We start from the raw sequence: 26,196 nt of genomic DNA on the forward strand, positions 1-26,196 counted from the left end.
AAGAATTAGTTGATTATTTATCTTTTACTAGGGTATTAATGAACTAAAATTATTTAAATGTCTTACTTGATTTAATGGTTGGTAGTAGATCTACTGGAGGTTGATGGTAAGACTGCTGTTTGAGAGAGAGAGCTGAGCAACTGTGCTGAACAAGAGTGAGCTCTCGGGTTTATTAGTGGCAACCCCACTTTTAAAACTCAAGCCGCCGTCGCCGCTTCTCTCTCTTTCAGTCTTCCATCTCTGATGATTCTTCATCTGAAGCCATTCTCCCACTCCATTGACTCTGATATCTGTTGTTTCTCCCTCTTCATTGCTAGTCGTGAGCGACATCTATTAACTGTCGAAGGAGTAGAATTCTCTCGCTCGTACTGCCCTCTAGAATCATTTTCTTCAATTCTCGATCTTTTCGCATTGCTATTTTCTTCTCTTTTTTTGCTATCACTTCGTCTTCTCTATGCCTCTCACTTCGTAGTTGTACAACTCTTTCTTTCATTATAGCAATTTCAAGAGTTTTATAATGCTCCCATGGAAGCGTGTCCGGATATCAAAAATGCAGCGTTTGTCATCATGAGGACTTAGTGCTGTCTTTTCTTCTCTCTCTCTGTTATTACATAATGTAATTTAGATCGAATATTACATTGGGTATGTTTAATAACTTTCATTTCATTTAAAAACTTTTGATAATCTGAATAAGTGATTGTATTTTTTACTGTAAGTTTTTTTCACTCTTTTTCCCTTTTTTAGAGGCTTCTTATTTGCTATTTCAATACTGTACAGTTTACTTCGTAATCCAATGTACTCTCTCAGTATAGCAGCATTACACTCATCCTTCATGACTCCGAGAACTTTTTTGTTAGCGAAAGGTATACCAAATTGATTATGAATTGGATAGTCTGATGTATTAAATTTATTAATGTCTGCTTTCATGATCTCAAATATATCAACGTCTTGAATTGAATAAATGAGACTGTCCGTATCAGTATAGAGTAATTTGAATTTTTCATCAATTCGTCGCTGTATATATATATATATATATATATATATATCCATAATGAAAGTCAAAGTCTAATATTTTTGAAAGATCTAGTACGCATAGACTAATGTATATAGGTTTTCTAATAATGATAGTTGTCCAATATAATTGAATAGCTGCTAAATTTTCATAAAAGATGCAACTACAAGGAAATTTGGCTATCCAATTCGAGCTTCAGCGCCATATCTAACACCCGACTGATTAACTATTTCACATCTTTATTTTCCTTTTGTCTTCCATCATCTTTTCATATATTACATTAATCATGAGCTTGTAAAATAATTTTTCAAACTTATTTTTAGCTTGCTTCCTTTTTTCTGTATTTAAATTAACGTATGGTTTGAGCCATAGTTTTTGCTTAAATTTTAGCGCGCTATATATTTTTTCCTTATTTAAGAGTCCTTATTTAAGAGCTTGTTTTAACGCTCTATAATGAATAACGTATCGTTCTTTATCATAAAGCGTTGTCAAAAGATTTTTTTTATTTTGATCCAAAACAAAGGCGGTCTAGTATATTCAGGACAAAGAGGAAGGTTTTTATGATCATCATGTAGCTCTTGGGAATACTCTAAACCTACTTCAAAAATATAACCAACGTCACTGTCATCGGCGACAATGAAAAAATTTGACTCATCTACATTTGAAACCCATTTAAAGCCTTTATATGGTATTGATTGAGTTATAGCCCAACCTTAAAGGTAATTACGTCATAATACATTAAAATTTTACTTGTCTCATCCTCATTGAATTCTTCTCCCATATGTTTATTGTTTGCCTTTGAAAATCTATTCTCCATTGACTAATATCTCCGGGAATATCTTTTTGAATAAATATTACCATATCTATATCTGTTAATAGTTCAAGCTTAATATTAGTATATTTTAACATTGCGTTCCATACTAATCCAGGGGTGGTGTAATAATGAGCAGGATCGAGATAACATGTATTCTTACAGGTTAATCGAAAATGTTCGAAAATATCAGCTAGTAGAGGTACATAGTCTTCAGATAGAGATCAGAATACATTCCTAAATCTATTTGCTTCCAAATGCTGCTGAAAATATTCCATACGTTTTGAACATGCTCATATTCTTCAGCAGGAATATCACTATCTATCAATTAACTATGAAATTTTTGATTGGGTGGTAACTCTAACTCAGTTAGACTATTTAAATTTTGAATATATTTATATGGAAAAACTTCTTTTCTTTTGAGTAAATTGATTTATTCCAAAGTATAATTATTTTTCTGAAATTCTCGGTGTATAATATCTAGCCGAGGTCAGTAAGATGCTAATTTGTCTTGAGATGTGGGCATAAATCGAAAAGAATCGATGAAACGAAAGCTTATTTGACTGATGGCAACTTCTTTTGTAAAGGATATGTATCGCTCCCGTTTTCAGCGAGAACAGAGATATTTTTCCTTCAAATTCTGAGATAGTAGCAATTTCTGTTATAATAAAATGAGAGTCATAGCCTACAAAGTTATGAAATACTACTTGTATAAAAGCGACATTTTTATAATTTAAATTGCAATGATTGTGAGCTGCACCTATTAATTTTCCTGTTAAATGTCAATGACCTCGAACTCGATTTTCTTTCTCTTGGAAATATCTATTACAGATATAACGTCTTCTTTCGTTATTAATCCCTGTTCATTAATAAATGATAAATCCATTTCTATAGCATTGTTATATATTTGTCGTAATTCGATCACTAGAGACTTCAATTGTTTTATAAACCATGATGCTGATTCGTCTTTACTTAACTTTTTTCTATACGACTTATATATAGACTTACTATAATCATAACGGCATTTTACATGTAATTCGACACTAAAGGCTTCATGTTCTAGGAAACTGCCTCTCTTAACATCAACATTTCTATTCGGATCTTCTATAGGTTTTAACAGATATTCGAAATCGGCGTATATAACAAATGGAATCTCCTCTTCATGTTTATAATTTTTAAATTCTAAAGTGGGATCGTCAGGTAAATTAATTGGACACTTATTTATTTTGGAACAGTCAACTTCATGAGATTTTAAATTTTCCTCGTTAGTAAAATAAGGAAGACAACGTTCACAATGGTAAATTTTTCCAGTATTTCGAGTAATTTGACTACGAAGAAGAGCAGATAAATGTTTAATTCAAACGTAGTGAGTTTTTAATATGAATTTTTCATCATCTATTGGTCTATTAGTATCATTTTCATCAATATATTCGTTTTATATTGAGAGTATGTTGACATGTTCAGTTTGTTTTGATTTTGTTATATAGGCAAACCCCAGAAACTTTTAATTTTTCGTCAAAAAAAGTACAAAAGGCCAATTTTTGGAGCACACTTATGAAATTTGTTCAGGACCGTAGAAATTAGTGTAAGAATTGATAGAAAAGTTGTGCTTTATTTTTTATACAATGCTCCACCAGCTGCAACCCTTCTTTTATTAACAATATAATAATACCTAAAATGTTCCATATATCTCTGTCTTTCTCCATATATAATACATACTTATTAACAAGTATAGGCTATAAGTTCGTGTGAGTTCGACTCGTGTATGTGTTGCGTATGCGTGAGCCTGCGTGCGCACCTACTCAAGTCGGCGGCGCTGCGTCGCCTCTCGCTTGCCGACTCTCGTGCTGCTAAGACGTGACTTCGCTAAAGTATTCTAATAAAGGTTTCTTTGTTCGATTAATCTACATATTTATTTGCCAGTGCCTTTGCTACCCTGTCCCAAATACTATCAGGTTATGGGCCCAGCACCCTTCCACTGCGCAATAAGTGATAAGAAAAGCTAAGGAAAAGTGAAAGTTTTGGTTTTTTTTTTTTGTGAAACAAAAGAAAAAGATGGAAGGAACATCACCTCATGTGCAAGGCACCGAAGAGGGTGCTGGCCTGGTTGAAAGCGCTGAAAGAGGAGGCTGTGTATACACAGGTAAGATTTTTTACGTATATTAAAATAAAAACGCGTACGCGAGTGTTAAGCTATTCTCTTTTCTCATGTGCGGAAGTGAGACGATTCTATGTCACGCAAATCGTATAGAATTCAACGTTTTTCCTTTTTTAAATAAAAAAAAAATTGAGAAAGAGAGGAAAGCGCGGCAAAAATGGCTGCCAAACGTGCAACCACGTGTTGCGCGAAGTGAGCATGGCGAGATTCCGGTGAAGTGAGAGAGAGAGAGAAAGAGTCGCGCGGCAAGCAGTGACTTGTTCGAGGAAGACTTGCGCGCGCACACACCGAGTACGAACAGAGAGAGAGAGAGAGAGAGAAAGTGTCGCGCGGCAAGCTGTAACTTGCTTGAGGGAGACTTGCGCGCACACACACGAACCGCTACGAGGTTCAGCGGAGATACACGTATGACACCAAATGGAAGTAGCTATACATGAATTTAATTCTTTTTCTTCAATAGGAACAATGAAAGAAATTAAAGACACGCTTTGGAGAAAGTATAAGCTCGACGAATCTAACCCGCAAGAAGGAATCTATCTGGTGGAAAGAACGTCAAATGACACCGGTTTTTGCCTAGCCTTTACAAATGGCTATCATATTGATATAGGTAAGCTTTTATTCATTTATAAAATGTGATCAGTGAAAGAGGTTAAAGTGCACAGAAGAATTAATTGCTGAAGTTATACACCGTATTTACACTGTATCAGAGTGATTTATTTATCACTGAAGCATTATTCCTATGTGCACTTGTTATGCTGTGTCTGACCAACACACGCAGAAGAAAAGTGTGTGTGTAAAACACAAATGAAAGTGTGTGAAAGTTGACGATAAGAGCAAGTCAGTAATTTTTGCTGGTAAAGTTGTTAAGTCTTGAATGAAAGTCATTGGTGTTGAGCTTGATCAACTCAACACCAAAGAAAGATTATGACTAACTTAAACGGTTATTGTGTTCTTTTCAGAAAGTAACGTGCTAACGGATGGGCAGTTGGGCTGGTTGCAGGAAAGATTCTACGGAATGACTGTCAGTGCCCCTCATAAGAAAAAGGGCATCTGCATCAGGGCTAAGACCACCACCACTATGCAGCAACCTAAACAGTTGGAAAAGGTAGTGGAGGAGCTTAAGAAGCAGGTTGCAGATAATAAGAGGGAAACTGACAGCCGTTTCAGTGCAATCAGTGCCAAGTTCGACTTCAATCATACACAAGTACTGGATACTTTGAAGGGTTTAAGTTCAAGTGCAAGCAACAACGAAAAAGATTCGCTAAATTCAACAACTCAGACAACTCCACCGAGAAACACTAACAGGTCAATGTCAACGCAGACCAGCCCACGCAATGACCAAGACCCGCAAGATGAGTTGAGAGATGAGACTCAACAGTCAACAAGCAGCGATGCTTTTGTAACAGTCGATAGAACAGCTGAGTCTCAAATCTACGAGGACTCTATGAAAAGAACGCGTCAATCGCGAAATTTGACGATGACTAAAGGTTTCTCTGGACCAACTGTTTGTCCAACAAAGAGAAACACTGGAAGGAGTTATAAGTTTTCCATCGTCCCTGATCTTGGCGTCCCTGGACGCTGGGACTTGGAAAGCATGACGCTGGATGACCTTGATATCGACATGTCTGATAATTGGAGCAAGAGACAAGAGAGTGAGGTGATGGAGACGGTGCAAGTAAACACTCATCACACAGTCACAAATCTGCAAGAAAGAGCAAGTGAGAACCCTAGACAAACTAGGCAACAAGGACCTCAGACCTGGGCTTCGTCGACTCCGACAGAATAGGTAAATAATTCTGGTCTAATACATAGTCCCTGTCGACGCGTAGGTTATAGACAGGAAAATGAAGTGAATAATATATCTCGCGCGATTTTTAATGAATTTAAAAGGTTAGTTTCGAAGGATAGCTCAATTAGCAATCTTACTGCATCGAATAACGGAAGTAAAGTAAACATTGAAGTATCGCAAGTTGAAAGTAATGTGAATAGACGATACGTACTAGATAAAGACATTAGGTTTGAAACCTTTCAAAACTTGTTCTTCACTAAACTAAAATCGAGAAGATTGTATTATATTTTTGAAAGTGACAAGCGCGACTTTGTTGATGAAGAGAAACTCAAACTCGATGAGAATAAAGTCAAAGACATATTATTAAATCACTTAAGCGCGTCATATAACAATAAATTTGCTCATTTAGAAAGTCCCGTTGAAATATTGAAAGAAATCAAGAAAGTGAAATAAGCCCAAATGGGAATAGACGAGCATATCGCGTTTAAAAAATTAGTTAATTTAAGGTATGATAAAAGCAAGTAATCAGCTTTTGACTTCGTTGAAAGATTTGAGGCAACAGTAAGACAATATGATGCCTTTTCGTTAACAGGCAATTGCCCAGAAGAACTGAAAAGAAACCTCTTTTTTAATGCTGCAGAGAAAGCTATACCGGAAGTTGTTTCGACTGACGTTGTTGGGAAAAACGCTACCGGGAATAGGATGCCATATAATGTACTAAAGGATGTTGTTTTGCAGGCAGGACCACGCTCAGTACAACAGACGCCAAAGGCTATGATAGCACAAAAATCAACCTTCTTTGAAGGCATGCCTGCTGCCACAAGGAAACAATGTCACCATTGTCACAAGAGTGGACATTGGAAAGGTGACTGCCCTCTGAAAGATAAGAAGTTGTGCTACGTATGTAAGTCACCGAGTCACATGTCCTCTTATTACAATCAAGCTGGACATAAAAGACAACGTGACGAGGAAGACGACCACGGTGATTGAGGCAAGAGACTAAGATTTACAAATAATCAAAGAAACAACAAACAAGGGAATGGCGGTAGAAACTACGCTCGCGGTCGCAACGACTAAAACCAGGAAAGAAGGGGAACGGGACGTAACGCGTCTAATTTTCAAGGAGGTAAGAGAAAGAAATTTGTTAAAGGAAAGAAATGTTATTTATTAAAGGGGGATTCCTTAGATAACGAGGAAGACTATTCCGAAAATGATGAGAACGAAACGCAAGTAGATAAGTTCTCGGGTGATTCGGGAGCAACTCATCATGTTGCTAATTCATGACTTGTATTCAAATCGTTAGATCCAAAGGCTACAGGTTCAATAAATTGCGCGAATAAAAACAAAAAGGCAAATCTATCATACGAGGGAAGCGGTACTGTAGAGTTAAAGTCACAAAACGGTAAATTGATAACGTTAGATGATGTAATTTACGCAAAAGATCTGTCAAGAAACTTGTTGTCATTAAGAAAGTTCGCGGATAAAGGAATGAAAATCTATTTAGATAATAAACGTATAAATATATATGACCCTATCTCTAGAGAATCAGTACTAACGGGCTTATACAAAAGGCCATTTTGGGAAATCGAGGTTAGCCGTAAAGACACAAACGCGCGCGATAACAAAATTAAGAAAAATTCAATTATGTTGAATCTAGCAACGAGAAGTGGAAAAATCATTAAACGTCTGGATACTGTGCAAAATAACAAGAAAGATAAGAAACAGAGCGAATCAGATAAGATCGGTAAAGTTGAAAGTAATAAGACCGAAAGTAACGCTCTAAACACACCAGGTAGTGGAATTTTAAATGAAAAGAATCTAGGTAGATTAAATACAATTAAACTATGGCATGTGCGTTTGGGACATATGTCGGCTAAATACATGAACGAACTGAAAAAATTATATCCGGACATCAAAAACTTTGACAGAAACGATTTTGACAAGAGCTTGAATGAATGTGAAGTTTGTATAATGGCAAAATTGAAAAGAAAACCATTTAGTAAGGTTAGAGAAATAGCGGAGTCACCATTATTGCGTATACATGCTGACGTAATGGGTCCAATTAAACCTAGAACATTTCCAGGAGGACACAGTTTTATTGTAGTCTTCACGGATAGCTTTTCGCGTTACGCAAACGCTTACGCGCTAAAACACAAAACTGAAGTGCCCGAAAAACTAAGAGAGTATATAATATCGACTAGAAACATAATAGGCAAAGACGTTAAGATAGGATACTTGTCGAGCGATAAAGGAACCGAGTTTACTGGTAAAAGAACGATAGAAATTCTGAATGAATTCAATGCGGAATTGCTGACTGTTTGTCCCAACACACCACCTCACAATGGTGTGGCGGAAAGAATAAATCAAACATTGCAAAGAAAGATAAAATCACTTTTGTTAGACTCAGGTTTACCTGGAAGTATGTGGAATATCGCGTTGGAAGTAGCCGTGTATACGTACAACGTAAGCCCGCATGCGACGTTAAACATGAAAGCGCCGTTAGGCATTTTAGCACCAAATTATAGATATGACATAAATCAACTGAGGCGTTATAGCTGCGTGGTCTATGAACTAAAGGATGCAAATACTAAATTCGATACGGTTGCGAACAAACGCGTGTTAGCTGGCTATACAAGAGACGGCTATAAATTGTATGATCCAGTAAGTAAAAAGTTCACAGAAAGTAGAGAGGTAAAGTTCGTTGAAAGATTAGCGTATAAAGACGTATTCGCGAATGAGGGAGTATCAGAGATAGATTTTGAAAATGGTGCAGAGAGCGAATTAACAATCGAAAAGGAGATAACCGAAAATGAGGGAGAAAGGGAAAGTGAAGTGGAAAGTCCACCCAAAAGAAAAAGGGACAGACCGCTGAAAAATAAACCTAGAAGGGAAGTGCGGTGCGCATTTTGTGCGACAGGGGAAAATACAAACATCAGTGACATGAGTGATGAAGAAGTATACATATTGATTGCGACAGTGAATGGCGATCCAATATCGTATCGCGAAGCTATGGCGAGGGGAGATTGGAAAAAATGGAAAGAAGCTATCGATATCGAATTGGACGCGTTGAGATTAAATGAAGTATACGAAATTGTAGAAAGACCGATTAAAGATACCAAAGGTAATAAACCAAACATCTTAACCTCGGGATGGGTATTAAAAACAAAGTTAAACTCCGATGGAACTGAGCTTAAAAAGGCGCGCATAGTAGTGAGGGGTTTTCAAGATAAAAATTACTATAAATTAAGAGAAACGTATGCGCCTGTGACAAGACTCCCATTGATAAGAACAGTACTCGCCTATGCAAACAAGCATGACTTGATAATGTATCAATTAGATGTTAAAACTGCGTTCTTAAATAGCCCTGTGAAAGAAGAAATATACATGGAAATACCTGACGGTATGGATGATCTGATTAATGATAAGAGAAAGAAAATTCTGCGTTTGTGGAAGTCATTGTATGGCTTGAAAACGAGTCCTAGAAATTGGTACGAGACGTTCGCGAAAAGAATGAAAGATCTCGGTTTTGTGACAAATGATAATGACCCGTGTTTATTCGTACTCGTTATTGAACAGAGTATTGTTATCGCCGTTCTATATGTCGACGACATAATTTTAGCCGGTAACGATAAAAACTTACTTGACAACATAAAGGAGAAATTGCTAAATAGATTTAAAATGAAAGATCTCGGTGAGCCGGACGAATATTTGGGAATTAAATTGATTAGAAACATAACGGAGAAAGTTCTACGATTGAACCAAACTAAGTTTATCGGTAAAATGTTGAAACGCTTTGGTTATGAAGACATAAAGGGACAAAGAACTCCCATGTCAACTAACCAAGTGCAGAATAGAGAAAGACGCGAAAGAGAAAATGATAAAGAAAGCGATGAAACGATAGATACAACTAGATACCGCGAAGCTGTGGGTTCTTTATTATATTTATCAAATGCCACGAGACCGGATATAACTTATGCGGTCAATATTTTGAGTAGGCATCAGTCAAATCCGATGCAAAGTGATTGGAAAAGAATTGAAAGATTTTTCAGATACCTTGCTGCGACTAAAGACATCGCGCTCACCTATAGAGGAAAGGATGAGAAGTTTGATGCATATTCTGACGCAAGTTGGAGTGACAGCAGAGACTCGTTAACCACTTGCGGATATGTACTCAGGCTGTATGGAGATCCAATAGCGTGGAGAACGAAAAAGCAGAAAAGTGTTTCACTCTCGACATGTGAAGCAGAGTATGTAGCAATGAGTGAAGCGTGCTTAGAAATATCGGCATTGTCAGACTCAATAGAACTCTTGACTCAAAGGTCAATAAGTTCCGTTGCATTGTATTGCGATAATAATGCTGCTAGGTTTAGTGCTGAAGTGCAAGGGGGAATAAAGTTGAGGCATCTGCGTACGATTAGAGAAAATTACGTAAAGCAATGTGTGAGAGAGGGATTGATAAATATTAAATGGGTCCAATCAAAGGATCAGCTAGCGGACATATTTACCAAGCCTTTGTCGTTCTTAGTCCATAAAAAACTTGCAAGCTTAATACTTAATGTTGATTTTTGAATGATTACAGGAACACATGAACGTGACTTGTTGGAAGTAACGGAAAGAGTAGAATATACGGAGGAGACCGTCTATGAAAGTAATCAGCGAAATAATTATGCACCAGCTTGGTATAACGAAAGGAAAGATTGATCTATAAATAGATATTAAATTTGCACGTGCCTACTACCTCTAGTACCTAAGAAAACTGAATCAGAGAAAAGAAGACTGTTTTATTTAAAAGATTGTAGGAGTAAGATTTTATTTTATTTTTATTTATATAAAAAATATATATTTATTTATATGTTTGATGCAAACATACACTCTCGTGAGGGAGTGACAAGTATAGGCTATAAGTGCGTGTGAGTTCGACTCGGTATGTGTTGCGTATGCGTGAGCCTGCGTGCGCACATACTCAAGTCGGCGGCGCTGCGTCTCGTGCTGCTAAGACGTGACTTCGCTAAAGCATTCTAATAAAGGTTTCTTTGTTCGATTAATCTACATATTTATTTGTCAGTGTCTTTGCTACCCTGTCCCAAATATTATCACTTATAGTCCCAAACACAATTTTTTTCTACCCCTTCAAAAAAAAAAAAAAAAACGCATACACGCACACCCGCGCGCACCACTCATTAGCAATAATTTTGGAAATGATTCTTAAATGAAAATACATAATAAAAGATGAGCCACCAATAATATTTTTATCACTTTTCGTACATCAAGAAGTTTCAACGAACATAGAATGATAACAAACTATAATAAATATTCTCTATTCAAACAGAAGAACCAGTTTAATAATATTCAGTCTCTAAATTTTCAGTTTCTTTTCGCACTATTTTTAGTAGTTCTTTTTTTTACTTTACATGAAGTTTTCTTATTCACAGATGAAACCTTTTTACTAACAGACTGTTTCGAAGTTTTTGTTTGCCTTTTGGTTGAGACTTTTTGTACATTAGCATTTTTACTATTGTTTTCTAAGTACCAAATATTTGGATTCAGAGCAAAATGTTGACATGGAGGATTATATAATCCATTAGCCAAACAATAAGAACAACACAGAGAATTCAAATAAATAGGTTTACAATTTTCTTTACTCCAAATTATTTCAAAAATTTTCTTTGTATTTAGTACATTTTTTTAATCTGTTTTTAGGATCGAATCAACTATTTTAATATTATCTTAGGTAATCAACAACTTTTATTTCTTACTGCCCTCACTTCTGACTAATAGACAAATATTTGGCGCACGAAATCAGATTCGTATTTGTGTTGATAAACAGATTATATTCACAAATTCGAATCTACTAAACTTTTAAATAGAATAGTCTTGTCATCGACGTGAATATAACATTTGCAACAATACAAAAATGAAATTTTGATTGATTCATGTATAATTTATTAATTTGATTATTTATACTTACTTTTCATTACAGACCATAAAATATAGACATTTAAAACGTGTAAAATTAATCTACAATATTCAAATTGCTAATAAAAAAAATTTGATACTTATGATTTTTTACATTAAAATTTATAATAGCTCTATCCTTTCAATAAAAAGATTAATCAAGCTACCATTTTGTTTGAACTTCCATTGGTGATATTAAATAGAGCACAGTGATTATTGACGGTTTTAATATATTATTCTTTTTGTGCAACTTGAACTGGTTAAAATTTCGCGAGATATTTCGGTCTTTGACATCGATTTAAATGCTCGTTTCAGCGAGCACATACTTTGTTGGTACATGAATAGCTTCGCTTTAGCGCCAATTAAATATAGAAATTGGTTATATTGTGATTGATTGAATGCTCCAACCTATATAAGCAAAAATCGACAATAATCAAATTTCCTAAAAAACTAGTAACAAAACATGTCGCGACTCCTATTTGTTTTTTATTATGGGTAGGTGAAAAAATTAAAATATTTCTTTAAGGGCATCATAAATAGAACAATTCCTGAAAGTTTCATAAGAATTCGAACAATGCTCCTCATTTTATAACAGTTCGAAATTTTTTTTGCAAAGTAACATGCAAATATCATCAATATTCCGACTTTTTGACTTTTTGACCTTTCGTATACGAAAATAATATTGAACTGATAGTAATATTTTTCTGGTACATACGTTGCAGACCCTTCAATTTAAGCCATCACAACTTGGCCAAACTCATATCTACTGCAACGGTAGTAGATTCAATTAATCGAACCGTTCGCGATTCTGATTTTCGCGCGTTAGTTCTAAGTATTGAGAGAGAGAGGGGGCGCGCGATCTTTTAAATGAGCAGTTACGCTTCAGCTGTATTCGAACGAGCATCGCCGATTTTTATTTGCACAGTTTTTCTCGCCGAGTGATAGTTTTCCTGGAACAATTTCGTGCGTGAGTGTAATAGCGATATTATAGCAAGTACGAGGATTCGGAAGCAGTTTGCAGCTGATAAGCAGAGTGAGGCAGCGCAGCCAATTGTTCAAAGGACAGGGGCAGTTGATATTTTGCTGACATCAACAGTTACGGCTGATCACCGTAATTGCACCGCAGGGTAGGTGCACCTCCCTTAATTATCGCGTGACAAAATACATTTAGTATTTTGTTCAACCGTGTTAGCGTTGATATTTTTTGTATTTGCGCCGAGCGTTAGATCGCGCCAATTTTCGTATCTTCTCTCTCTCTCTTTCTCACCGAAAGTTATTTAATTGTAAATCCTATTCGCGTGCGTCAGTCTTTGGGCCCAACAAAGACTGTAGAGATTTTTATTAATAAAATCTATTAAACTTATTCGCCGATTTCGTCATATGATTTTTCCTAGTAGTTTAAACAATTAGAAAAAGCTTAGGTTTTAATCCTATTATAGCTAGGGGATTAAGTGGATTTGGAGTAAAGTCGCTTACACTTGAAACTCATCGTGTGTCATAAGGCACGTGACTTAAGGTGAGTTCAACTCTGCTTGATCGAAGACAACTAAGTTAAGTCAGCTGACGTTAAGGCGGTAGAGCGAGATCGTGAGCGGTACGCCCTCTGCTGGGGAAAAAATGAAACCACTTCGAACCTTTTGTTAAAAATTGTTAAGATTATTGTAAAAAGGGCCGAAAGCGATAATTATTGGTAGGTCGAAGTGATTTCAGATCGTACGGGATAATCAGATGTTAACCCATTTCAGCCACAGTTTGGTGGATAAAGGGGGGTTGGTAGCACCTGACCAACGATAAAGCAGAGAGCGCGACCCAAGCGTGCAGTCCAAATATTAGCCAGGCAGAGCAAGCAAACAGCAGGCTCCGACCTTAGGTAGGATATTTTTATAATATTTATAGAAAGTTTGCGGAGACTGCATGCGCTCATAATCTCCTTTTAAAAGGCCTTATAAAAGGAGGTATTAAAAGTAGTGACACTGAATAGTGTACACCCCGCTCATACCTTGGGTGATAGGAAGCGGTAGTGGTCGATTAGGCCGAAATTTTAAACCTCAACCGCATCCTACACCCGTGCGGAGGCAAGATGGCTCTGTTGTCAGCTCAAATCGACAACTGGGCATTAGAGCTGACCTCCGCACAGCGCGAAAACTATTTAGCGGATTTGGAACTGCGCAAGGATGGAAGTGTCATCCAACAGGCGGCTAGGCTTGGGAGATGGTTGTTGGGTGAGTACACCGCCACAGATTTCGAAGAGACCACGCACAGCAAAGAGGTGGCGGGGCACAGGAGGCGATCCCGACAAGCGTGTCTCGACACAGTCTGTGACGAGTTGGAAAACTCCAACGCGGATGATAACAGCGACCATCCCCTCAGGATCATCAATAGGGGGGGGAATATCATTGACTGATATGTCAAGGACATTCACCTGCCCGGATGAGGACTCTGAGGGTGAAGCCAGCCGCCAAGAAGAGGATGAACTCATCCAGAAGGCCCTTAGCACGCAAGAGCAGGAGAAGGGGGAGAGGAGACGGAGCAATCCGGATGCCAGGTCGCAGGAATCCTGCAATCGGAAGGAACCTCAGGAAGAATTATCCTTGTGTGAAGCCTTCCGAGAGATAGAGTATCTGAAGGAGGGAATAGACCATAACCATATGTTGGTAGGTCGAATCCTAGAAACCCTTCAGACTCTGCAGGGATTACAGGTGTGTGCGGAGCGCGAGGCGTAGGACATGCGCATACGAATTCGAGAGCTGGAAGACGCAATGCATGATATGGCCAGTGCTAACCGTTCTTCTCAGCGTGACTCGGTTCAACCGTGCTCCGGACGTAATGTGGACTTTCAGGACACATACATCTGCCACTACGACTCGGGGATTCCGGGGAGTACACCGGCTCCTCCAAGACCAATACTTAGGAGAAGGGACGTCACCACACCGGAAGTCCTCCAACGAAGAGGAGGTGAAGAGGATTCGGAAGTTTATGGGAGATCCGCACCCGTTCGACAGAGGAGTCGAAGCGGATCATCTGGCACCGGACATCAGATATTCTCAGGGCTCTCCACAACCTGAGATGTTGGGAAAATTGTCCGCGGATGGAAATTGAGGTTTGCGGGCAGTAGGGCACAGAGCGTAGATACGTTTCTGTCGAGGTTGGAGGATCTGCGCGTAGGTGCAGGACTAACTGACGACGAAGTGCTTTGTTCCGTATCAGAGATCCTCGAAGGTAACGCGAGGACCTGGTACGATAACAACAAGTACCAGTGGCTCAGTTATGACGAGTTCGTCGCGGACGCCCGGGATTGGTTTGGCACAAGTACGCAACAGCAACAAAGGCTGTTGCAGGAAGCCCAGAACCGGTTCCAGGGTGAGGACGAACTAGTGCGAGACTACGTGTCCAACCTGGTGGCTCTTGTCAATAGACTAGAACCGCCCATGCCCTTGGAGAGGTTATTACACCTACTCCATGCAAACCCCCTTCCAACCATCCAAATCCAGCTGCGTCGGAGCGAGATGACGTCGATACGCGAATTCAACAGGAGGGCGACCGAGGTACAGAACACCTTATCTTATGGTCGCCGTCCACGTGTATTCGCTGACCCCAACTCGACGATCTTCCCTCAGCACGCCTACCAGCCGAGCAAAAGAGTGGGTCAATTAGGGCTGAGATTGGCATCGGAGATGGGACTCGGGTTGAATATGACCAGGGCGGGCGATGCAAGGCTTGCTGATGGACGCCCGTGCCCTATAATTGGTCACGTGATGTTCCCTTTTAAAGTAGGGGGAATCACGAAGACAATCAGAGTCGCCATTACGCCGCTGCTCACAGATGACTGCTATGTAGGCGCGAACTTTATAAGAGAGTTCCGCGCAATTTTGGATCCCGATGAGGATGAATTATGGCTTAAGGACGCCCAAGTGAAAGTACCAATGGAAGTGGCTGGAATTGATGGTACGACATTTCTCGCGCCGATACGACTGTGGGAGGCCACGGAGACACAACTGGAGGAAATAGAAGAACTCGTTAATGGATTGATTCCTGACGGAGGTCAGGCTTTAGGTTGTGCCGTGGGGGTTGAGCATGAAATAGATGTTGGAAATGCTGGACCCATCAAACAGAAGTACTACCCAGTCTCAGATAGAGTGCGAGAGGAAATGCACACGCTGGTCAAAGATATGCTGGAAAAGGATGTTATCGAACCAGCGACCAGCGGATGGTCAAGTCCAGTAGTAATGGTAAAGAAGGCAGATGGAAAATATAGGTTTTGTGTGAATTATCAAAAGGTAAATGCAATTACCAAACCTGATGCCTATCCTTTACCATATATGAACGACATCCTAAGACGAATAAGGGATGCAAAGTTCATATCTACTTTGGACTTGAGCAGTGCGTACCATTAAATTCCCTTAAAGGAAGAATCGCGTCCAATATCATCGTTTACAGTTCCTGGATTAGGGCACTTTCAATTTAAGAGAATGCCCTTCGGACTGTCATACGCAGGAGCGACCTTCCAGAGGTTGATGGACAAGGTGATAGGCCCAATTATGGATCCATTCGCTTTTGCTTACCTTGACGACGTAATTGTGGTCTCGTCGTCCTTTGAGGAGCATAAGCGGCACCTAGAAAGGGTATTAAAAAGAATTCTAGGTGCGGGCCTAACCATCAACAAAGATAAAAGTTACTTCTGTAAGACGGAAGTCAGGTACTTGGGAGTTCTTGTCAACCAGGACGGAGTAAGACCAGATCCCGAGAAAATACGCCCTATATTAGAATATCCAACACCCCGGACTGTCAAACAGGTGAAGCGGTTCATGGGAATGACCTCGTGGTATAGACGTTTTATACCCGACTTTGCCATGATCGCTGAACCTATAAACCGCCTGACAAAGAAGAACGTACGTTTCTCTTGGGAGGAGGAGCAAGAGCGAGCTTTCACGAGGTTGCAGGAGGCGATGACTTCCGCCCCAATACCGCAATCTCCCGATCCTAACGGTCAGTTTATACTACAAACTGATGCCAGTGACAGTGGGATCGGGGCAGTCCTCACGCAAGATGTCGATGGAGAAGAGCGTGTGATAGAATACGCCAGCCGATCACTTAACAGCGCTGAGAGAAATTATACGGTCTTCGAAAAAGAGTGCTTGGCAGTGGTGTGGGCTATTGGAAAGTTCCGGCCGTACATTGAAGGGCATCACTTCAGGGTCATCACTGATCATAGTTGCCTGAAATGGCTCCACAATATGAGAAATCCCACGGGAAGACTAGCGCGATGGGCGCTAGCATTACAAGGCAATGTCCTCGATATTGAATATCGAAAGGGGGATTTCAATGTGGTGCCTGACGCATTGTCTAGGGCCTTTGAGGAGGAGGGGATTGAAGTGAGTGCCATAAATAGTCGGCCGAAGACCACTGACGCCTGGTATTTGCAACAATACCAGGAAGTATGCCAAGACCCACATTCTCACCCCACTTGGAAGGTAGTGGGAGGGAGGCTGTACCATTATCAGCCTAACGAGGACCGTGAAGGGTCCATCGACAATGACGAAGCTTGGAAGCTTGCGGTGCCTAGGGAGAAAAGGCACCCGTTGCTCCAGGAAGTCCATGATGCTCCTACAGCAGGACATCAAGGACGAGAGCCTACGTTCTCCAGGGCTAAGCGCTTGTACTACTGGCCTAAGATTTATGATCAGGTCAGGAAGTATGTAATGAGTTACCAGGTGTGTCAACAATGCAAGGTGGAACAAAGAGCACCTTGCGGGCTGATGGGTCGTAGACAAGTGTTACGACCCTGGCAGGTGGTGGCCGGTGATATCACTGGTTCATTTCCCAAAAGCTCTCGAGGTTTTGAGTACATCTTAGTCTTTGTAGACTGGTTTATTCGCTGGGTAGAATGTGTTGTAATTCGCAAAGCCAATGGGAAGACAATCGCAAGGGAATTACATGAGACGATTGTCACTAGGTTTGGCGCGCCAGAGGTATTCTTGTCGGATAATGAAACCGAATTCAACAATCAGGAGGTTGATTTATACCTCTAGATGAACGGCATCCACCGCGCCTTGACTTCCGTGTATCATCCCCAAGCGAATCCCACAGAGCGAGTAAGCAGGACACTTAAAACCATGATCACGTCTTACGTAAGCCGTGATCATAAGAGCTGTGATGAACACCTGTCAGAGTTCAACTTCCCGTTGAACTCGGCAACTTATGGCGCCACGGGATATAGTCCTGCGATGCTCATGTTTGGGCGTCAGCCGGTACCTCCTTTGACGTTTAGAAGAACCCAAGATCAGCAGGCCCTTGAATGTTCGGAGGGTCAAGCTGTGGTGGATTGAGCTGAATATATGGAGAAGCTCCCTAATTTATAGGAAAGGGCCAACTCCAAGTCAAAGGAGGAAGCTGCGCGTCAGTCGGCTTATTATGACCGGAAGAGACGGCAACCCGAGTTTAAGGTCGGAAATTGGATTTTAAAGAGGAATTGCATTCTTTCTTCGGCTGCCTAAGGTATTTCAACCAAATTGGCGCCGAAATATCGAAATATGCCGGTCCGTACGTGATTGTAAAGGTTTGTGGTTCCAACACGTATAGATTAGACAATCAGCTGGAGATCCTACCGGAGCTCTTCCATGCCAAAGACCTTAAACCGTACTACGGTCCGGGTAAAGATGAGGAAAGCGAGGAGGTCATCGATCCTCGTGATCCGCAAGTGGAACAGCCGTCGGAGGCGAACAATTTCGCAAACGCGTGCGAAGATCCGGTGAGAGATTTATCGGATAGCGAGCGGATCGAATTAGCAGCCCCCCACGGCCGTAGATAAGGATCCCACCGAGACATCGGATATACCGGTATCTGCCCCAACCAATAGAGGACGAGGTCGACCTCGAAAGGTCCCAGAGACGGTCACCGGTCCAGTAAGAGGCAACAACTCTCTGATGAAGGAAACTAGAGGGAGAGGTCGGCTTCGAAAGACCGTGCCCGTCGTGCAAAGGACGGTTGGGCCGATAAACCCGAACGGTAACCGACGAGGTCCAGGACGTTCCCGCAAAGAATCGCGAGGGAACGTATAACTCGGTGGGATGCGGCGTATATTAGGGTTTTTCTTCGCGCAGGGAGATTTATCCGAGATTTTTTGTTTTGGATGTTATAGATGGACCGGAGAATCGTCGTCGAAGAGGAGACCTTCGAGATGGTCACGCAGATGCTATTAGATCTGCAACTGTGCCCTGATGCGACTCAGTTAATTGAAGATCTGCGGAACTTTGCCAGGCTCCATTTGGAGGGGACCACCCGAAGGGAGCGCCACAACGATTCGGTGGCGGACGTTCTCTGGGACGCATCGTGGGTCGCCCCGAAAAAGGCTTCCCGGGACGCTTGCACCCAAATGGAGGACCAAGAAGAGGTCAAGCGTCCCAAGTCCACCGTGGACCAGAAGGTGCAGACCCTCAATTCCGGCGTACCCCAGACGTCGGACAGTGCGAGCCAGTGCCTAGGACCCAGGGACACCTGTGGGGCATCGCACTCGGTCTGCAACCACCCCCGCATCCCGGAGCAGCCTACTCTCCTCCTCAACTTCAGACACGTACGTCTGGGGATTTACGAGGTGGAGAGTGTCTGGCGCTTCGCTCAAGAGCTCCAGTCTCAGGTGCAGGAGCACCTGAGACGCTTCATGAGCCGCTAGGGCGCAGAAGAACTGCTCGAGGAGTGGGCAGTGATAGCTCAGCGTCAGAGGGCGTACGGAGAGGCCCTGCTGCGGGTGGTCAAGGGACAGGAGTTCCCCGCAGCGCTCCCGGCGCCGGCTCAGGAGAAGAGAGTCCCGGGAGCTGCTGGTGCTGGACCAATGCTCACGGTCCATGTGGAAGAGCGTATGGCTCCAGATACCACAATCGTGGTCAGGTCGCAAGGTGGTCGTGCGAGCGCTACGGTGGGAGGCGTCACTATTCCCGCCTCCCAAGGAGCAAACATCCAGCAGCCCCCTCTGACTGCTGAGCAGCCTACACAAGATCGGGAGGCTGCTCAATCGCATTCGCAGCTGAGGGGCTGCTACATCTGTGGGGAGCCTGGGGTGACCAACTCCCAGCGGTGCCCGAAGAAGGATACACACTGGCGCTACCCGAAACATCGAGCGCCAGGTGTAGCCAAACGATGATGTAGGCCCTGGAGGGCAATAAAATTAGCTAAAATAAAGAAGGGAGTTTGTTATTTGGTCCCTTTCCTTCTTTATTTTTTCAGATTCCTGATGGCGGCGAATCGCGAGTATTCGTTCTGCCCGGGTAGTCAGGACTTGGAGGGGGCTGCAACTGTAGTCGATTTAATTAATCGATCCGTTCGCGATTCTGCTTCTCGCGTGTTAGTTCTAACAATTAAGAGAGAGAGGGGGCGCGCGATCTTTTAAATAAGCAGTTACGTCTCAACTGCGAACGCGGCAAAAATTAACAATTTAAAGTTCGAATTAATTGACCATCCACCATATTCGCCTGATTTGGCTCCCAGTAACTTTTTCTTATTTCCTAACCTCAAAAAATGGCTTGCCGGACAACCATTCACGTCGAATGGAGAAGTCATCGCCGAAATAAATGCCTATTTTGTGCGTTTTCAGAAATCATATTTTTCTGATGGCTTAAAAAAACTGGATAGCCGTTTAATATAATGTATTGACCTTCAAGGAGATTATGTTGAAAAATAAAAAAAAAATTACATACGCAAAACTTTTAATTTCTTCTTTTTGTAAAGACTTATTGACCCCCCCCCCTCGTATTTTATATGAAAATTTTGATATTAAATTGCAATCGTAATTGTACGTACAAATTATATCAAAAAACTACAATAAAAATTGTAAATACAAATTTTACTCATAAACTGTAAAATTTATCAGCATAATATGTGTATCAACGAAAGAATCCAAAGATATGATGGGATACGTGAATAAATTCTTAATTTTATTAAGATTAAGGAATGGAGCAAATGCATAAATATTTTAATTCAAATTTCGTTATTCATAAAACTTAACCAAACATATATTAACTTACTTTTAATTTTATGGAATACATTTTATTTATATGTGTATATTGACAAGCGCACTTTTGGTAGATTAATTTTTTTCGAACAATCTATCACAATTAATGGTAATTACTCAATGAAAACTTTTCTATTATAGAACAGTTTATTTTCTCTTCCGAGCGAGAAAAGCTAAATTACATGCTGAGAACACTTTCGGACTCACTAAGTTATATCGGAGACTTAGTTAATGCAGTACATGAAGCAGATCGAAATTGCTATTTTTTGAAAGCAAAAATAAGTATGTAGGAAAGCCTAACACGAATGAAAATGGGAAGAAAAAGTAGCGCAGAACAAGATGAAGGAGAAATTTATTATGACTGCAGACAACCTGGATATTTAATGAAGGTTTGTAAAAATTCTTGGATGTCTTGGATCCGAGGAAGCGGTAGAAGAGATGGGAAATACTGCCAAGAAGGTGGACAAAATTTACAGCATCAACAGCAGTCGTATTAGTTTCGAGGTCGAGGTTCGGAGGCAGAGGTGGATAACGAGACCACTACTATAAAGGTAGAAGCAGAGAAGAGCAACAACACTACGAAGCAACGCGGCAACATGATGCGAAGTACGGCAAAAACGTCAGAGATCAAGTTACTACAGATACATTTTTAACACAGGTATAACAGAAAAATGAAAGCGCTACGAAAATGTTTAAATGTGAGAAAAATAAAATAGATTACATTAGATATTAGACTGTGGATATATAGACTACATAATAAATGATGAGTCTTACTTTTGCAAGCCAGTAATTAAAAATGAACCAATAAATGTAAAAGTTGGAAATAGTAAAATTTTGAAAGGAATAAAAGTCGGTAGTATTGTAACTTATTTAGGCATAAATGGAACTAAAAATAAAATTAAAATATTCAATGTATTATGTTAAGAAAATGGATAAAAGTTTGGTAAGTGTTGCAAAAATAATGAATAAGCATAAAATTATTTTTGTTGAAAATTCTTCGAAAATTTATAATAGCAAAATAAGTTAATTGCAGGAGCTCACAAAGAGCGAGGATTATATAAAATAAGCAGTTATTTTAGCGGAAAAGAATATTGCAATATAAAAAAAAATGAAAATAATGTAACACAAAAGGAAAGATATCATAAGATTTTAGGTCACGTGAATTTTAAATACTTAGAAAAGATGTGCAAAGATAAACAACGACAATTGATCAATAAGACCTTAGAAAATCTAAGAGATGGCGCTCAAAGCATCCGGACTTATGTTGCATCAGCAAGCGTCACTATTAAATAGAGTATTGCCGAAGTTTCAGCTAGATCTAGTGAGTAATTCTATTTTTAACGTCGATCAAAGTGAACAACTTTTGTTTCTTGTTAACAATGGAAAAACGTGAGTTCCGAGCGGTGATAAAACATTTTTATTTAAAAGGCCTTACACCAAAAGAAATTAAAGCTGAGTTCGATTCAAGTCATGATGTATCTGCTTGTGTGTTTACAACTGTTTACAATAGGGTAAATGAATTTAAACGTGGCCGTACATCACCTGTAGAGAAACATCGTTTAGACCGTCCTGTAGACGTCAGGGTTGCTTACTTTCCCTCTGTCAAATAAGTATTTCCGGAAATACCCGTGGTCGGTAAGATATTGGATCAAGAAAAAATTCACTTCCTCGAATCTCTTTTTCGTTCACGGCCTTAGGTCGTCAATCAGGCGTCTCGTCCATGCGCCAGTCGTGCTCCTCTTCCATTACTCATTCCAATTCATCATGGTCCTGGATTTTTTTTTCATCGCGGTTTCTATTCTTGTTATGTTTCCATTTCGTTCGTACACGCGCTTTCGTTCTCTAGCGAGCAGGTCTATCGGGATCCCAACCGCCGCCACCAGGACAGCCTCTGCAGAGACAGTCCTATAAGCGTAGGCAATCCTTAAAGCTCCCTGTCGTTTTATGTTCGTCAGTTCCTTGCTATATTTTCTGACCTTGAGTGCGTCGGACCACACCTCCGCCGTGTACAGCATGATCAAGTGAGTCGTAGACATCAGTACCCGTCTCTTCCATTGTCTCGGTCCAAATGTGTTCGCTATCAAGCGACTAAGAGCGGAAATCCTCTCTGCCACCTGCTTGGATACCTCTTGCATATGTGGCTAGTAGGTCAGCTTGTATTTAGAATTATCCCTAGATACTTGACCGTCCTCCTGGTCTGCGTCTCTATCTCTCAGACCATCATACGAATCAGGGTGTGAATCTTGTTTCCCGTCAGAAGGATGAGCTCTGTTTTAGCCAGGGCCAGGTTCAGTCCGTGTCTGGTCATCCATCTGTTGATTCGTAATACTGCGCGGTTCAGTAACATTTGTGCCCGTGCCGGAGTTCGTGCTATTATCACCACTACCACGTCATCAGCGTAGGCGATCAGCTTAACCCTGATGACATCTGCAGTCTGAGTAATTTGTCGTGCAATATGTTCCAGAGATCCGGGCCAAATATGGATTCCTGAGCAACGCTTGTAGTAATCCATCTCGTTACTAGTATAGTGAAAGAAATTGTATTAAAAAATTGTTGAATCATTAGAGAAGTTGCAGAAATTGTTGGCATATCGGTTGTCTCATGCCATGATATTCTTTTGGATGTTTTGGGTATGAGACGTGTGTCAGCGAAATTCGTTTCAAAATTACTTAATTTTGATCAAAAGAACCATCGCAGGATCATGACTCAGGAGATGGTGAATGAAGTCAATGAAGATTCTGATTTTCTCAAAATCGTTATAACTGGTAATAAATCGTGGGTATATGGTTATAATGTCGAATCTAAAATGCAATCGCCCCAATAAGGAGAAATAAAAGTATTAACTTGAAGTTATACGTCGTTTGCACGAGGCATTACGTAAAAAACGTCCGGAACTTTGGAAAAACAAATCTTGGATTTTGCATCACGATAATGCACCTGCTCATTCATCGTTGCTTGTGAGAGATCTTTTGGCTAAAATCAACACCACAGTCATACCTCAGCCTTCATATTTATTCAGTTTGGCTCCTAGTCACTTTTTTCTTTTCCTAAAACTTAAGAAACCCATGAAAGGACATCGATTTTCAACGATTGATGAAATAAAAACTGTATCGCTGAAAGAACTCAAGGCTATATCTCATAATGATTATCAAAAGTGCTTCGATGTTTGGAAAAAGTGCCGGCAAAAGTGTATTATATCTATAACGGGGATAACTTTGAAGCGGGCAAAATAAATATTGACCAATAAATAAATATTTTTTGAGAAAATCATAGAGTCACCTTACTTTTTGTACATACATATCCGAGAGTCGTTTAATTAGTCCACGACTTCTCGGAAGATGACAATGTTATCGTAAGGAATTTTATACTGTAAGAGAGTCCCATGCAGTATAAGTGCGTATAAACAATTATTTGAATGTAGTTTTTCATTGTGTTAACTAAATCATGGAAAAAAATGAGTTTTGTGTAATTATTAAACATTATTTTCTACGAGAAAAATCAATCAAAGGAACTGAAGAAAAGCTCAGAAAATATTATAGAGACTCTGCTCCATCGCAGGACATAGTTCAAAAGTGGTTTACTGAATTTTGTTGTGGCTATAAGAGCACAAGTAATGCTGAGTGTCCTGGCCGTCCAAAAGAGGTGATTATTTAAGATATGATAGATAAAGTTCATGATATTGTACTCGCCGATCGTCGATTGAAAGTGTATAAAATTATGGAGGCTCTTAACATTTCAGTAGGATGCATATGAAACATTTTATATAAATATTTGGGCACAAGAAAGTTGTCTGTAAGAATTGTTCATAGCTGATAACAAGCGGATTCGTGTGATTGCGTCTAAGCAATTTCACGAACTGCAAAATATAGAGGTCAAGTTCTCCAGGACACTCGGAAAAATATAACAACATTTAAATATCTACTGAAGAACTAACATACTAGCCAACAAATTGAAACAAGATACGTACCTAATCTTGTTAAGTCTGCAATTGTAAAAGGTATAAACAAAAAATTTCTTTGAAGTATCTTCATGTTTCCTCTTAACAAATATCACTCATTAATATTAATCACATTGCACTTAAAAGTACTTCAAATAGTAAACAACTACATAAAAATTGAGTGGGAAAAATACATAATACTCATTAAAAAACTCTTTAAATGTAATGTCTCGCTTAACATTTAGAGAGGCGAGAAACGTCTAGAGGCGTAAAAAAATTAACTTATTTATATTTATTTATTTATATTTTACAAATAGCAACTAATAAATTATTTATGGTAAATTTTATTTACTGTGATAAGTGTAGAATCACTCATAAAAAAATGATACAAAATAAATTTATTTAACGAGATAAAATCTAAATAAAGCTGAAAATGGAAAAATAGTGCAATTGAATATTAATCGGAAATTGTCAAAACTTTAATGTTTTGCCTTACCGTACTGAATTAAGATACGCTTGCAGACATAAGAGATCTGATTGCCAATATCCTAACTTAGTTTAGCTCTAACTTATGGATGTTTTTTTTTTGCAATGTGTTTGAGAACAAAGCACATGAAACTTTTTTCAGTGGTGCTTGTATCAATCAGCAGGGACTGGAAATCGAACCCGGGCCTACCGGGTGCGAGTCCGTAGCCCTACCGACCGAGCCATTGCAGACCTCACTTACGGATGTTAAACCACATTTATATAGAAAAATGTTATTCAAATTAAACAAAAATTTTTAAATTAAAGATAAGAAATCGTTAAGAAAAACATTTAGTTGAAAAGATCGACTCAATACAACTAATTTAAATGAAGCAGCTAAGGATTCAATAACGTATGAAAAAATAAATATACTATTGCAAAAATATCTTGAAGTATTTAGTGCAACAGAAGCAACAGATTATTCACTTTGGAAAGCGACTAAGCTATTTAAAAGACAAAATACATTTATTCCACCAATTAGCTATCTTAGTAGTAAGTGGGTAAAATTGACCAAGAAAAAAACATGACATTCGTAAATTACCACAATACAGTATTCAAATCTGATCAAAGAATAATCACAAAAGAAGAAGTGAATGTATTACTCGAAGATCTTGAAATCCAAAACATTACACCAATCTAAATGGTTAAAACAGAGAAATTATTTTTAATATATACTTTAGTTTATTCTACATTTCTTCTTAATTCCATAAAGTATTCAAGTAAAATATTTAAGTAAAATATTTAAGTATACACCTAGATCAGAGACTCACATAGAAAGAACATATCTTTACAAAACGGAAACAACTGGAATTAAAATGAAGGAAAATCAATTGTCTTGTAGGAGAAAAATCGAAACTTACAATAGAAAATAAATTATCAGTATACAAAGCCGTACTTAAACTAATATAAATTTATGATATTCAACTGTAGTATGACTTCAAACTCGAATCTTAAAATCATGAAATCGTGAAAAGATTTCAATAAAAGTCCTTTGTAATATCGTAC

The 26,196-nt window shown here is 39.4% G+C and overlaps 1 protein-coding gene across 1 annotated transcript in view; it reads left to right on the top strand.

Annotated features, from left to right (window-relative positions):
* LOC131667616 (protein unc-79 homolog) overlaps positions 1 to 26,196 on the top strand; it is a gene marked incomplete at its 3' end in the record, with an annotated part of 3,688,809 nt that overhangs the window by 927,069 nt on the left and 2,735,544 nt on the right. The gene's annotated exons all lie outside the window — the stretch shown is intronic.

This window comes from Phymastichus coffea, unplaced genomic scaffold, assembly GCF_024137745.1.
Source record: "Phymastichus coffea isolate CEN01 unplaced genomic scaffold, Cenicafe_Pcof_1.1 PCOF00005, whole genome shotgun sequence".
NCBI lineage: Eukaryota > Metazoa > Arthropoda > Insecta > Hymenoptera > Eulophidae > Phymastichus > Phymastichus coffea.